A 16,528-nucleotide genomic window follows, 5' to 3' on the forward strand; every position below is an offset into this window, starting at 1 on the left:
AATGCCACTTTTAGAAAGTGGATGTTTCTCTGTGCTTATAACTCTATATGCTTTGCAGACTGTCTCCAATAGACATCTGGGCTGGGTGACAATGACAGCTACACTTTTTGCATTACCTCTAGACGGCCACAACACAGGAAGGAATGGTGTGTCTGAATACCCATCTACATACATCTGCATTCTGGTGGCCTTGCCTGAGCAGGATGGAAGGTAGGGGCTAACACTTCACTTAAATAGGCTATGTCCTGTCCCCACACAAACGACTGATTACCCTCAAGGGAATACTTGTGCACTTCAGAGAGCTTCTTTAAAGTCAACCCCCACATCAAAGACACTTTTGGGTATAAGTACTGGTTCCCTGACCACATAAAATCAGACACTTCTGGATCTCGAACTGAACCTGTCAGGACTGCTGTGCTGCTTAAAGGACTCAACTGAACTGCTGAACTAGAAGGATTACTTTTCTGTCTGTTGCTCTGCTGCTTTCTGATTTTCCTGAAGGAGCCCTGTACTCTGCCTTCCCTCCAAGTGATCTCCAAGGGATTATTAGATTGCCTCCTGTTACTTTAACTTAAGGATATCAAAGTCTCTCCCCCTGCTCCTGTGCCTGGCTCACTAGAAGTGTCCCAGAAACTTGCAAGACAGATTTTGACACATCTCCTGGCTGTATGAAACCAAACCAGTGCTTTGACACAGCTGTGGGAGTAAAATCGGTGCATCGCATCAGAACCAGTGCTTTGCCCCCGGTGATCTACACATTCGATAGCGTATTGCCACTACTGCAGCATCCCCTCGACTGTGCGGCAGAATCTGGTGTATCACTCAGTGCTTCTCAACTCCGGCACCCGTCTTCGTCGGAACTGATGCATCACATTCACTGCATGGAGAAGATTGATGCATCTTGTTGTTTGTGACCAGGAAAGGCACTTTGTTCACTGGGTCCTGCATGAGTCCTGTAGCCGGCCTGCACTTCCACGAGCTCAGCCCAAACTTTGACTATGTCCCGGTCCAGGTTGACCTAAAGTAACATTTTTAGCTCTACATGCTTCTAAACGCTTTGCTACATTTATGCTTTTCAAATTCAATATCTTAACTTTTATACATTGGATTCTTGTCATTTGGTCATTTTGGTCTTGTTTTGTTTGTAATATAATATTCTATTTTTATAAACCTGTGTGGAGTCATTTTGGGGTGAGTTCATTGTGTTACTGTGCATGTGTATGTGTGTGTGTTGCACATATACTTTACACATTGCCTCTTTAGATAAACCTGAATGCTCTGTGCCAAGCTACCAGAGGGTGAGCCTCTAGCTTACCCTGACTAGAATTGTGGCTTCTGCTTGGACAGGGTGCATACCATTGCCAACCAGAAACCCAATTTATAACAGTATGTATGTATGTGTAGATGTATGTATGTAGTGCTTGTATAGTGCAAAATTCTGCCCAAAGCAGCAGAGCACCATTCAGTCAAAGTCAAAGATACAGTCAACATACAAGACAAATTTTATTTTTGGGAAAAAGGGCGAAAGTCATTTTTTGCCAGACTATTCAATCAAATCTTTCTTTTTTATTTTTTGCCAACCAATAAATACATTAAATGTAACCAAATAACAGTTTACATTACATAAGTATAATTTATTCTACAACATTCAATTTACAAGTGTAAATATGCCACATTGAATAGTATGAATATTTTACTGTGTGCTAGTAAGACAATGTGCAGATACATAGATTGACCAAAACAGAGACAAACACAAAATATGTCTAACAAGCATTTAGAGAGCAAGATCAGTTCTACGGCATGCTTGCTGAAGCATCACACAGTTATTCTTGAGAATACCAAAAATTTCGTTTATATCTACCTTGAATCAAAGCGCAAAGTACTTTTCTAACACAAAATTAAACCTCAAACGTACATAAGAATGTCATAATAATATCAATCTTACAATAGTTATTTAATAGGTAGTCAGTTGCTGAAATCTTAGCCTTCATGGAAGGTGAAATTGCTGTGTAAAAGTCAATTGAGAGAGTCATGCAAAATCAACATAATATGTAAAACATAATTACAAAACAAATTACAAACTGTGTGAAGCTAGGAGAATTTCAACGCATGACTCTCTTATTCCAAGACAGAGGGGAGTAACCCCGCAGAATAATTGCTGTTGGTTTCAGAAATTAAACTGTGATTTGTCTGTGACTTGTCGAGCTTGTATGTCACAATATCAATCCCTGAAATATAGACTAACAATTTTATAGCCATACTATTGAATCTTAAAGTATCAAAATATTCATATCATATCATATCATATATCAGAGAATCAGCTTGCCTACAGTAAACTCTCAGTATCAGGGAAGGAGAAGTACCCTTCTGGGTACACAGTACCATAAGAACTATCCATTATCACAATATTCCTTTTTCAAACATTAACCAAGTAAAGGGCTATAAGATACTGCTTCGTGTATTTGTAGCACAGGGAGTCACAGCTGAATTAATTAAAGCCTCAAGCAATAACTCCAGGAAGTCTTTAACTACCCACTAGTATTCTTTGCTTCTGATAGTGAATGAGCAGGGACAACATTTTTTAGTAGGAAGTGGAACCTAAGCATTAGAAACAAGGCTCCTAAAGTGATGTATAATATGTTTCCCAATCCTGCCCCATCCAATCGGTTCAGTTTACTGTTGTTCCCAGTTAAGTTACATTAGCAGGAGCTATTAATGTGAAACTAAAACATGTCTGTATGGACTGATGAAACTAAAGTGATAAAGTGCGTGTGATTGAGAAAAAGCAAGCATGCGCTCTATTAGTTCATGTCATTGACAAGACCTGAATGGGAGTTTGCTGGCAAACACTCTCATTTACACAATTATATAAAATAAATCCTTAGTCATTTAAATTTTCATGATTCAATGTGCAATCCATCTGTTTGTAACTATTTCCATTGATTGTGTTTTCTATATTTTATTCTTGCAATATACAATGCATAGTGTCAAGGTTAAAGAAAACAAATCATAACACAACTCGTTAATAAATTAATCAATGTAGACTTCTTATCGTGGCCATAACTGGCAAATATGGGCAATCAACTAGCAACATTTTTTAACAAAGCTAGTTATCAACCATTTTTTCTGTAATAAGTCAATTAGTACTTCTTCCAAAGACTAAACCCGATTTAGAATTTGGCGGACTCATTTAGAGATAGGCAGGCCCTGAGTTTTCCACCAACGGCACCCCATTGGCTCCCCCAATGGACACATTCCTCCACTGGCCCGACTGAGTAGGGTCGATCAGAGAAAGGACTTTGCACTGCCCACCCTATTTAGGACAGATGGTGAAACATCATTTTTTCTCATCCATTAAGGTCAGGCAAAACCAGGCAGTGAGAGACAGGAAAAATAAATAATAACCCCAATATCTTAGGAGAACTCTCCCAGCGAATGGGGTCTTTGTTTTTTGTTTTTCTGAAGCAAACTCCTGATTTGGGAGTTTGTTTATGAAAAACAATTTTTTTTTAAAGTTTGACGAGCAGCTTTCGAAACCAATGGCGGCCATCCAGCAAAGGCTTTGTACATTGAAAGGAACCATTTTGATGGTTGTTCTTTTCAATGCACAGAGATAACCGCTCGGCTTCCAGTAAGCTCTAAATTTGGTAGACAGTAGTTCATCAGAATAGAGGAGGCAATATCCTTCACCACCTTGACCAATAGAGGACCATGCAAACTGTAAATCAAGACGTTTGTTCCTGTTTCAGTCCATCCAGTTGAAATTAACATTTCGAAAAGTGAGCTATTCATGTATCTTGAAAAGGTGGCGTCAACCCAATGTTAAAGATCTGGGAGCAGGGTGTAGCCAATTTTCATTTAAAGTGTTACTACTCAGCAGTGGTGTTTAGAAAACCAGAGTCTCTATAAATGCTTTGTTTGCAGCAAATGATGTCATAAAACTTAAAGGAGCCATCCTTTCACTGGTTGAGATTTTGCAGTATCTGCTTCTAAGCATTGCACCTGCTGTATCACTCACGTACTGTTGGGAAATGATGTTTCAGACAAGAAGCCTTGTAAAAATGCTTTGTTTCTGTCCCCTATTCCATCTCTGGGAATGCCACCAAGAGTTGCGTTTTCATGATCTTCCACAGAGGGCCTTCATAAGCCTAAGTCAGTGAGAAAGTGAGTGAGTGAATCTCTCAAGGGGATAAAAGATTGACTGAACCCTTAATAGGCTTGAGTGAGTGATTGAGTGAGCAAGTGAATAAGCGAGTGAATAAATGTATGAGGGTTTCAAATAAATGAGAAAATGATTAGTGGCCCGATTATGATACCGAGTGGTCGGACTGCTGCCAGCCAACAAACTGGGGGTGCTCCGACCACTGTATTTGGATTTGACCGCTGTGCTGCCAGTCAGAAGTTGGCGGTACTACGACGGGGCATGATGCTGCCATAGAAATATGCCGCAGCAGATGTCTCTGCCGAGCAGTGTCTTTAGCACGTCAGAGCACCGTGTGCCATGCACCATGTCATGCATGGCACACGGTGCACACACGACGGTGCTAAGGTAGGGGGACACTATATGTGCCCAGGGGCACATGTTTCCATACTCTCCAATGCCTGGGGGCACAGTTGGGGACCCCCTCATTGCCTTTCCAACACCACCATGAAAAGGTTGTCGGAAAGAGGAATCAGAATCCAGAAAGAGGTGTCTGCCTCAGCACTGCCACCATTCTGAGATACTTTACCGACCTCTGCACCATCTCTGATTCTGGCAGTGGCGGCGGTCTTGTATCCGACTGCTGTAAGTCAGACCGCCAGTATCGCATTACGGTGGTTGGACCGAAAGGCTGTCGGCCGTTGGACCGCCAACAACAAGCTGTCAACCGTCCAATAGATGACATCATAATCAGGCGCTAAGTGAGGAAGCTTGCAAGCGAGTACTTTCTAGGTGCTTTCTAATGCAGTAACCATTGCGAAATGCAAGTGGTAGCGAGTCAGGTGAAACTAGCTGAGACTGAGCAAACAAGATGTATTTTCACTCTTTCCTAAAGGCTAGATGGTTATGCTCGGCTTTAAGAGGAGCATGTTGCTTTATTTATTGACTGCAATTTCCAAGTCAAATCTGATTATCTATACTACTATTATAAAGAGAGAACTTGCACCTTTGAGCCAGGTAAATTCGAAAACTACACCACCAATCTGAACACCCAAGACATCTTAGAAAACCTCAGGGCAAGCAGAAGGACATAGGCTACATAAAAATAAAAAATAAGCGTTGTTTAAAATATTTACAAATAAAAATAAAATAGTCCCTTAACGCGGCCTTTGTGTTAGAACATACCCATCCTAGAGTGGGCGCAGCACTTAATAGGGAACAAAATTCTTTAGTGGCTTTCACAGGCATGGAATACTATAGAGTTGTTGAATTCCTTTATGTCTTTGATGATTTAATAGGGTTTAACTAGTCATGCACGGCTGGCGACTGCTCCGTAGCAGTCACAGTGGCCATAACAATGGGGAGAGGATATAGCCTAATGGCTAGGGGGGTCGACCTTAAATCTGAGGAACTGGGTTCGAATTTCGGCAACGATGCTCAACATCCTGTGATTGTCAACAAATAACTTATCTACCCGTGCCTAACAAAAATGAATGTGTCCTTAAGTAATTCAACGGGTGCTAATGTAAAACGCTCTGATACCTTTGGGTCAAGTTAATGCTGTATAACACTCCGAAAGAAAGAAACACCTATACTAAGCAGTGCAACTCCCTGAATTTAAGAACTTATTTCTTTCACGTTGTTTGTTTCTCTTTTGAACAAGCAGCAGTGCTAGGCCGTCTGGGTTTTCCACGGTGTGGTAGCATCAACAGTTGCATTTTGTAGGTGGGGGCAACATTTAAAGAGGAAAACATGATTGTCATATAGGTATTCTGGGACTTGTAGTGCACTTCTGCTTTCATATTCATGGTGCTATAATCCCCGGGATGCTTGACTGAATATAAATGAAAGGCTGAATGCCACTCTCATCGCATGCAGCTATGTGCAAAGGACAAGTTCTTGTTTGACAGATATCACCTGTGGTTTTCAACCGTCCGCTGCAACGGAAGCCATTCTGTATTTTTTGTAGAAACGTTTGTCCTATTTGCAACACTATGGCAGCAGAAGGATAGGATTTTACTGTGCATCTGAGAAAGATTGCCTATGCTGCAATGTATATTCACCAAGAATAATGTAATAAATCACGAATTTCTCACTGTTTAAAATGGTGCTAAATTCCTGCCCATAGAAGAGCTACTAAGCTGTGGTATGTCCATAGAGCACAAGGGAAGAAAAAACTTCTGTTTTCACACGGTAGACAAAACTTCGACATAAATAAACCAAATACTCCTGCTGGCTATCATTCTGATGGATGCAATCAGAATCCTTTGGAGGTACGAGCTTCAGTCGAGCACTAGCCAACACAATTCTTGACTCTTCTCACGCATTCGGCCATGGTGTTACCACTCTTCACAACACGTTTCCCTTGAAATCAAGGTGACACTGTATCTACTACAGACTGGGAGTATGACCAAAAAACATGTATCTTAAAAAGATTTGAGGATGCTACTCGCCCCCAGGGCAGGCAAGTGACACAGGGCATTTATGGAGGTTCAGAATTAAATAGGCCACTGCAAAGCCGTCTGTATGCAGCAATGGCATGTTCACACACCAACCCCAAAGCATATGCATCTTCATAAACAAAAATGTAATTTTAAAATAAGAAAACAGTTGTTACAACACACAAGGCCTTAGGAATCTAATGAACGTTACCTAAAAAACTGTCGTAAATCAATCATTCAATCCAATTAATTTATAAAGTGACTAAAACCTTTAGGCAACAAGACAATAGGGCCCTCATTATGATACCGTCGGGCCACAACCGACGACCTACACCTAGTGCTGTAGTCAGACCGTCGCATTAGGATGCGTGGCGGTGGTCAGAGGCAGTGTGTGGAGGGACTGACTGATGATTCCGACAGGCTCAAGGAGCTCGTCCGACCGTTGGTCAGAAAGTAATTCCCTACAATGGGGTGATGCCTGCTAAGGAACCGCTGTAGGGATTACAATGTTCCTTTAATACAGCCTTTTAATGGCGGTCTGACTGGAAACAGTGCCCTCCGCAACCACCACTATGAGGCCTGGGGGCACAAGCGATGCCCCTCAAACATCCATGCATTGTGTGGCCGGCACTGCATAGTGTCTGCCACACAGTGCATGGATGTTCGTAAACATACCCTTTACCATTGCGAGTTGTGCTGCTGCCCTTTTCTGACAGCTAGCACATGCCGCAATGGGCAACTGCTGGCGGTGGCATCTTAATATGGTGGGTGGGACTTCTGATTCCTTGTCAGTCAGTCCCATTACTGCTACAATGGCGGTCAGCTGCTTGTCCGACCAGCATCGTAATCAGCCCCTAAGTGATAGTGAAAGACAAAGCAGTAAACTTGAATAGATTAGCCTTTAGGGCTTTGCTAAAAGCTAAATGAGAGTTCAACTGTCTCAGTGCTTCAGGCAAAGCATTCCATAGGATGCATTCCAAAACAGAGAAATCTACATTTCAGAGCTGATAACGCACTGCCTAAATAGGTGGACTTTACCTTACACATTGTAGAAGCAGCTTTCTAACATCACCTACTTCATATTTGCGTTGGAAAAACACAATAAATACATTAAATATTTTCTGAACCCAGAGAATACATCCATGTCCATTTCTTATGATTAACAAGATCTGGCAGATCTGAGAGAGCTCTGTTGTAGGCATGCGTGGCACCCTTATTTCTCACAACCTTATGTGCTGAATGCAGGAAGCTGTCTAGGGGGCACTGAGGAGGTGACATTTTGTTACTTGGTTTCAACACAACGGAGCCTTCTTCAGGAGAATACAATCAATCCAAGTCCTCACTTGGGCTTAGGCCCAAAAAGAAGGCAATGGCTGTGCAAATTATGGAGTGTGGTGATTTGTTGTGTTCTAGGTGTTAGGGCAGTTTGAAGGATATGGCTTGAATAAACCTATGAGAGTGTAGCACGACACAGAAATGTAGCAGAAATCGAAAGGTACATCCACATTGCCAACTCACATGCACTCAACCTCACTTGAAATCTTTCTTCCCACACCTAGCAAAATGCATATTTACAAACACTCCAACGTTTGAAGCCAACAACAGAGAGATGTTTAAGTGAAGAATGCGGAAGTTCTTTTTTCCTCGTTAATGCCTTGAGGTGCATGACATCCTTTTAAGGCGGTGAGCATTAGAAAACGTTCAAATATGTGGCTAGAATGAAAAAGGCCCTTTCAAAAAAATATACAAACTTGACAGGTCTGCACTGAAGTGAGCAATTTGTTCAACGCTGGCTTAGTTTGCTCTGTTCTGTAAAGAACACAACCAAATCATACTCCCTGCCACAGTAGTGAGCACCACAGCTTGTACAATATTGAAGGATAACATGTAAAGAAGATGACTGGATGTTCTTCTGTCAACATCTGGGTATAGAAAGGGAGTGCAACCGCACTGGGTCACGTCCTGTTGCTGAAGTGGCGTTGGTCCACTCGTCAAACAATAAAGTCATCATGGGGGGTCAAGTAACCGGAACTGCGGATGTTTCCCAAACTATTAGCAACAGAAACCATGCAGAACGCTTTTTCTTCCTGGAAAGTAAACAAAATGGAGAACATTCAGGTCAGAGGCAGCCCACAGCAGTGAAAGTTATTATTATTACTGCATTTTTCGGTTGTGATATTTTCAAAGGCTGCAGCTTTCTTTGTACTTACATGGATGGGCCAGAAAACCACATGGGAATCGTTCAACTCGCAAAGTACCTTTTTAAGGTTTCGTTAAGATCTTGTTTGTCTGAGATTGGTGCAGGGATTTCTCATTAAAGCGCAAACTCATTCCCGCCTTTGGGTTGTCACTACGGGCCAGATGTATCAAAGGGTTTTACCCATTCTGTGTCTATGTGAAAATGTGTTCACACATATGGCCCTAAGACTGTGAGGATCAAAGCCCAATATAGTGCCAAGTGAGTTCTCTATTTGTGTAGCAACGTCAGATGTTATCCCACCTCAGGCCTGAAGCCACAGAGGCTTCCACACCACCCATGGAGCTACATGGATGTGTGACCCTACAACTAGCTAAAAGCACTGAGCAAGCAAACATGAGAGCGACAGAGGGCAAAAATCAAAAGAAGGAAGCTATCGTATTCTAAAAGCAAGACAGAGCAAAATATCACAAGAAGATTTTCCACCTAAAATGAATACAAATAGATATCTACACTCAATATCATGATTAATATAAGATAGAATACTACCTATAATGAAGAGCAAGGGCAATTTGTGTATCAACTGTGTATATGGCTGTTTATGCGGGTCAAAGTCTTATAATCAGAGAAAAACTGCAAAATGAAATGCTGCAATACAGCTTATGTAAATTAGAGTAAATGATGGTTTGTGATCTTCAGTGGGTCACAAAACTTCATGCGCCTGTGAATTATATGTGTGCTCTCACTGGGCAAGATTTTCAAAGGCATTTGCGCCTGTGAGCATGATTTACAGTTGTAAATATCTTCTTTTACGAGCAGAAAATGAGTGGAGAATCATAAAAGCCATTTGTTGCACGTGCAAAAAGTAGGCTCGACTGAAATGGAAGTTATGAAATTATGACATTACGCCAGAGGAGTAACTAAGCGACACATTCAGTAAAATTGTACAGTGGTTCTGCTGGAATAACGGGAACGGCCAAAACTCAAGAGGCTGTTGGTGGAAGTCGCATCTCTTTATGATTTAATGTATACTTACATCACAAACTACTGAAGATGCATTTTGCACTAAAATATAGAGCTAAACAAAGGATTTTCATTTCCACTAATTAAATGTAATTTTGCGTAGTTTTCTCAAAATTTAGAGTAGTTACACAAAAGCTAATTACATATATTTCACATAACCCTAGTAACAATGTTTACTGACAGATAGGTTTCTGTGTGAGTAAATCAAACCGTATATGAGGGCAGTGGCCATATAAATAGGGGAATGCTCTGGAAGTTACTGTACTGAAACTATTTTACATGTTTGTGGGTATTTACTAAACTTTCAACAAGCCTTTCCCACTATGGAAGCAGTCAGAGATGTACTTCTCACAAGGGTAGCAGTACATTTCTAAATTCATTTCCAGAGCAGGAAAAAAGGCTTTGTCGGGGGAATGATTTCTTCACAGAGAAACATGTTTTTCCTATGAAGTGTATTTGCACTGGCCTTTTTTCTAGTGCAAACATATTTTTCAAGTATATTTTCATTTGAGAATATGAAATTCTCAAATCTTTTTCTACATTGCACATGAACAGCTGAGTTCGCCTCAGTTTCCCAAGAGTAGATCAGAAAAGTTATGAGAATTCCCAAAAGTTGTAAATCTGCATTTGTGGCCAGTAGTACAGATTTACCCCTTTCTGTCAGAATCAATGACTCCAGTGTTCAAGTCTTCACTTTATAGCGCATAATATCCAATTACCCATTTCAATAGTTTTTTAACTTTTTATTGGAACAAATAGTATCCTTTCATCTCCAACATTACTAGTATACACTTGGCCACAGGCGGGTATGGAAAGTCAAGCTAACATATCAATATTTGACACAAATAAACATTTATTAGCATTTGAGGAACAGAAGATGGACATGTACCATGGATATCTCCACAGACACAGCCAAATCCCAAATGTAAAGCATCCAAACAAACAAGTTACTTCCCTTATGTAATAATAGTCTTGGTGGATTGTCTTTGTTGCCACAGATTCCTCAACTTGTGATAGCCCCATGCACCGGACTGGATCATGATTTTTTCTCTCAGCAATTCACTTATGTGCCGGTAAGTGCTGTCACATGGCATCATGGTGGTTCAGTATTATTTAGAGTTTGATTGGTCCCCCCAACAAAAAAGAAGGGGCCTCATTTAAGATAAGTGACGCATCGCTGCGTCAAAACAGGGATGCATCACTTTTCATTGCACCCTCCTTGCAACACCAATGATGCGTCATATTTACAGTATGATGCATCATTGCGCAAGGAGTTACAGATACGTCAGTATTTCTTTTTTTATTTTTTTTAATTTTATTTTTTAGAAAATAATTTCATTCCAATTCATCCATATTGTTTAAATATAAAAGAAAACACATTGTATAGTTTATCTAGCAGAGAAATGCAAGAAAGACAAATACGAATAGATTACATACATGAGTCGAAAAGATACTAATAGCACATTAGAAAGCAATACATATCAATTAAACAGGGACTGAATAGACCAAGCCGTGATAGGAGACCAGATCTTTTCCCCCCGGATCCTGGACTTAAGCCCCCTAGTAGCATAAATCGCTGTTTCATACTTATAAACTGCCAGGAACCTAGCAAGCCAGTTTTGGAAACATGGAGGATCTTCCTCTTTCCAACGAGTAGCCAAAATAATGCGATATACAGCAGAGCCGATAAATAACATTACTACCTCACTGTGGTGCAATCTCAAAGTACAATCATATCCCAACATAAAAATAGTAGGTGATTCCGGCAATTCTCGTCCAAACACCTCCCTCCAAAACTCCCAAATCATTTTCTTAAAAAGCCCTAAGCTGTCACATTTGTAGAACATATGCACAAGCGTCGCAGGTCCGCTTTTACACCTAGGACAGCGGTCGCTGTCAATTTTCCCCCAGGGATACAACTTGGCAGGTGTATAATAGAGATTATAAACTGTTTTGTACATCTGAGCTCTAAGATTGGTGGAAAGTAAGAATTGGGAGGCCATTGTCAATACCTTGTCTAGGTCCACAGCTGGATTGTTTAATTTGCTAGCCCAGGTTGCTTCCGTACGTTCAATATCGTCAGGTGTGTTGGCAAGTAGTACATTGTAAAATGTCCCTATTCTAGAAGAAGATTTTTGAATATCTTCCAATAGGGGTATTCTGTTCCAGTTTATGTTAGGAAGCAGATGATTAATGCTTGATCTAACTTGAAGGAATTTGAGATAATCGCTGCTGGGTATAGAATATTGAGTCTGGAGGAAACTAAAATTAAGTTTTTTCTCGGAGCCTAGAAGATCAAAAAGAGATGTGATTCCATAGCTCTCCCAATTGGCAAAAGTCCCATCATTAATGTTTTGCGAGAAGAGAGACGATTGCCAAAGTGGGGAGTATCGGGTGTATTTAGGAATTTGCAAAAATTTTGTTATTTTAGTCCAAGCTTTCCAAGCCCCTGTAACAATCTTGAATTTGACTTTTTTATAGTATCCAGGGTTGTAGTGTCTGAGTAGGAGTCCTCTGGCTTTAGAACCAAGGGCTAACTGGTATATTGATGGAATGTCGGCCCCTGCTTCATCCTGTAAAGGACTAACCAGGGGAGCAAATTGCTGAATATATGCAGACCAATAGTATAAGAACAGTTGAGGGATAGCCAGACCGCCTCGATTGTAAGGGAGAGACAAGTATTTTAATGATCTTCTTATCTTGCCATATTGCCAGACAAATTTGGAGATTTGGCAGTTGAGAATTTTGATAAATTTATCATCAACTAATAGGGGGATGGTACGGAATAAATATAGGATTTTGGGGGAAATAGTCATTTTAATATAATTCCCCCTACCTATGATGGTGAGATGAAGACTGTTTACCCTGGCAAGATCCTGTCTTATTGTGTCAATAAGGGGTTCATAGTTAAATTTGACGATGTTTTGAGTTTCGGCAGAAATCTGCACTCCGAGATACGTGGCCTTATAGACCCGCCTGGGGTCAGAGCAAATCGTGTTTTGTGTACATAAGATAACTGTCTTATTCCTATTTAAGGAATATCCTGTATAAGACCCAAATAAGAGTGCTGTTGCCTTTATCTCTACTAGGGCTGTCTCCGGATCAGGTGTTAAAATGGCGACATCATCCGCATAGGCCAGGACTTTAGTTTCAAAGATACCTGTTGCCACAGGGTAAATTCTGGGATTGGCGAGAATATTTAGAATCAGGGGGTTAATATACAGAGCGAAGAGAATTGGCGAGCATGGGCACCCCTGTCTCGTTCCTCTTGTAATATTTATCAAGCCTAATTCCTGCCCCATTAAATGTAATTTTGCTGATGGATTACAATGCATAGCTTTAATTGCTCTTATAAATGTAGCCCCAAAGTTATAATGTTCCAGAATGACCCACAGATATTCCCAAGACACCCGATCGAATGCCTTCTCGGCATCGAGGAGGATCATTGAAGCTTGGCCCCCTGTTGCAGATGTGATGTCGAAGATCGTGATTGCTCTGCGAGTATGATCGGTAGTGCCTTTCGTAGGGATAAAGCCATGTTGCCATGGACTGACCAGTTGTGTAATGACTCTACTCAGTCGGTTGGCCAGGATCTTTGAATAAAGTTTGGAGTCAGAGTTAATTAATGAGATGGGACGATATGAAGCAGTTGAGTCAGCAGGTTTGCCTTTCTTAGCAAAGATAATAATACTGGCATCCTTCCAAGACTCTGGTGTTCTTCCGCTCCATTGTATCCCCAGAAAAAGGATGGGAGTATTATTTTGCCTAGGACTTTATATAATTCCAGGGGAATTTTGTCGGGGCCAGCTGCTTTCCCGGACTCCAGTTCCGACAAAGCAAGTTCAAGCTCTAAGATGGTGATTTCGTTCTCTAGATCATTCTTAGTGAGATTATCAAGGCTTTTATCTGGGTAGGATAGGAAGCTAGTGAGAAAGGTTTTGACATCTTCACTGTTGTGGTCCTTATCCTCTTGATATAGGTTCTGATAATACCCCTGGAACACTTTAAGTATGTCTTCTATTTTGGTGTATTCTACGTTGTTCTCTTTTATTGAGGAGATTGCATTCAGAGAGGCCTGTTGTCTGGTTCGTAGGGATAATTGTTTCCCTACCCTTTCACCATTCTCATATAAGTTCTTGCGCTGAGATCTATAGGATTCTGCCGATTTTTGTGTTAACACTTTATTTAGCTCTGTTTTACAGATTAAAATCTGACGTAGTATATGTGACCCATCTGAGCTCCTATTTTTGGCGATTGCAGTTATATGTGGTGTTTCTAAGTCAGCTAGTTCTGAGATTTGTCTATGGTGCTCAGAGGCTTGTTGCTTCTGTAGTCTAGCTACATAACTAAGGGTTTCCCCCTAAGAGCAGCCTTATAGCTGTCCCAAACTATGTTTCTGGAGGCGCTAAATCGATTCATATCAAAATAACCCTGGGTCCAACTCCTGATATACCTAATATAATCACTATTGGCCAGCAATTTCCGATCGAATGTCCAGTTTCGAGTCTTCCGGGCTGTAGGAGACATATTTACTGTCAAAGTCAAAATATTGTGATCTGAAATTAGCTTCGGGTATTTTGTAATGGTGGCTTTATTTGAAATATGTCTAGTAGTGAAAATATAGTCAATCCTGGTGTGTTTATTGTGAGGGTGAGAAAAAAATGTGTATCCTGGATCTTCAGGACGTTTTAGGGACCAAATATCTACAAGATTATGAGCTAATTGCTTTAAATACCCTGGGTTTGCGGCCAGAATACTTTGAGCTGATTATGTTGTTGAGGTCTGAGCCTAATGAGATATTAAAATCCCCTGTGAGGATTAATGGGGTGGGCCATTCTGCTAGATTAGTTTCTAATGTCTCAAATATAGATGAGTCGTCCAGGTTAGAGCCATAGACTGAACATATTGTCACTCCGAGAGTCAATTTGACTATTGCCCATCTGCCATATTAGTCCTGGGCCTGTTTAAAAGGCTTGCCTAGAAACCTTTTACCTAGGATAGCAACACCCAGTGTATTGGCTGTATGTGTTGTGGTTACTAGGATATCATACCCCTGGATTTGTAAAAAACTCATATTGTTCCAAGTCAGGTGGGTTTCTTGTAGACATATAATGTCTGGTGAGTGTCGCTTAATTATTTCAGCAAATCGGCCACGTTTATCCCTATCTAGGAGCCCGCAACGTTCCAACTCCAAACGGTTATCCCCTCCATTGAATGCTGAATATTATTCCCTTGTATCTTATCACTGAGTTTATATCTGTTTTAAAAAAAATGACTTTAGAAGAGTAGTGCTTTTTTCTTTGCATTGGAATTATTTTCTTTTTTTTGTGTTTTCTCCCTTCTCCCACCCACCTTCCCCTATCTCTGTCCCCCCCCTCTCGTCCCCTCCCTCGCTCCCACATTGAGGCAAACAGACTCCGTCAGAGTCTTAAGAGCGATGTATGTGATCACAACAACCGGGTCCCCCCCCTATGTGCTAACAAAAAATGACGCACAACTGGGGAGGAGGCAAGATGGCGATCTGACGAGGATCGCGGTGGTCACACTCCTGGTCCTCTCCCCTTATACTATGGAGCTCCCGTTTTTCCTGCTTTTCTTAGCGACTTGTGCAAAGTAACCAGCCAGAACTGAATATACCAAACTCTCGGTCACTTTGAACTACAAAGAAGGAAAAAAGAAACACAAACCCTAACCAGTCTTTACCACCTTGGAAGCTCTGGAATCCTGGAATCCACCTGTTGGTTCGCCATAGCGGGTCCGGTCCCCTCTATGCATCCAGCAATTGCACTTTACAGTTATATCGGGCGTGCTGTTTTAAAGCATTTTTTCCTACTAATACGCCTCCAGCAACAGCCGTCAAGAGACCCTGCCTGCTGCGCATGTATATGTAGAACTCACCATTTAGACGCAAGCCCGAACCGGACCCCTGCCACAGCTCCAATCTCAGTGTCTGCTTCGGCATCGGCATCAGCATCGGCTCCAGTTTCAAGAAGAATGGCTCCTAAGGTTCCGCCAGTACCCTCCGCAGCCGCCCGCGCAAGGGCCATCAGACAGACCCAGAGGGAGGCAGCCGAACGCCGCGACGTGGGCAAACAGAATCCCGGCTCTGAAGAGCGAGATGCTGGGCGTCAGAAGTCACCTGAAGTTTCTGCTCCTCCGCAAGCACCCAGGACGGAGAAGATTGGAATGTCGGATCAGGCGGGGCCCGGAAGAAAACCGCCCGTAAGGAACCAACCGGGCCATCAATTGTGGACCTGATGCGGAAGGGCTTGAGTCTGCATCCGGGTCATGAGAGGCAGCATCAGGGCTCACCCGCACTTTGCAGCAACAGCCCCGCGCCGACTGCTATTACTGAGAGCTCAGTAGCGGATGGGAATAGCAAAGAAACTGATCCAGAACCCGGACTTGCTCCTCGAACTCCTCGAACTGAAACTGAAACTGAAGGAGCTCCGGACGGCTCAGCAGAGACACCTGAGATTTTTGAGGTGAGCAAATCATCAAATATGCCAATTCTACACACACACAGAGCAATATTGTGACTATGTATGTTAATGGGGGGCCTGAGGTATCGGAGGATAGCCCCAGCTCGGGGGGGGGGGGAGGACATTATTAATCTTGGAAAAGACATTGGCGCAACTGATGAAACAAATAGCGGCCAGGTGCAAATACAGGCTCAAGGAAACACTGGGGGTAGTCCCGGCTCTCTAATCCCGGATAGGGCCATTG

At 41.8% G+C, this 16,528-nt stretch overlaps 1 protein-coding gene across 6 annotated transcripts in view; it reads right to left on the bottom strand.

Annotated features, from left to right (window-relative positions):
* Window positions 1-1,479: 1,479 nt before the first annotated feature.
* The window catches only part of MYLK4 (myosin light chain kinase family member 4), a 997,611-nt gene continuing 982,562 nt past the window's right edge, over window positions 1,480-16,528 (bottom strand). For all 6 annotated transcript variants that reach the window (XM_086965066.1, XM_086965064.1, XM_086965068.1 and 3 more), the window contains one exon: window positions 1,480-8,669. The gene's annotated coding sequence lies outside the window, so the exon portion shown is untranslated. The remainder of the gene's footprint in view (window positions 8,670-16,528) is intronic.

Source organism: Lissotriton vulgaris, chromosome 4_1 (assembly GCF_964263255.1).
Source record: "Lissotriton vulgaris chromosome 4_1, aLisVul1.2, whole genome shotgun sequence".
Lineage (NCBI taxonomy): Eukaryota > Metazoa > Chordata > Amphibia > Caudata > Salamandridae > Lissotriton > Lissotriton vulgaris.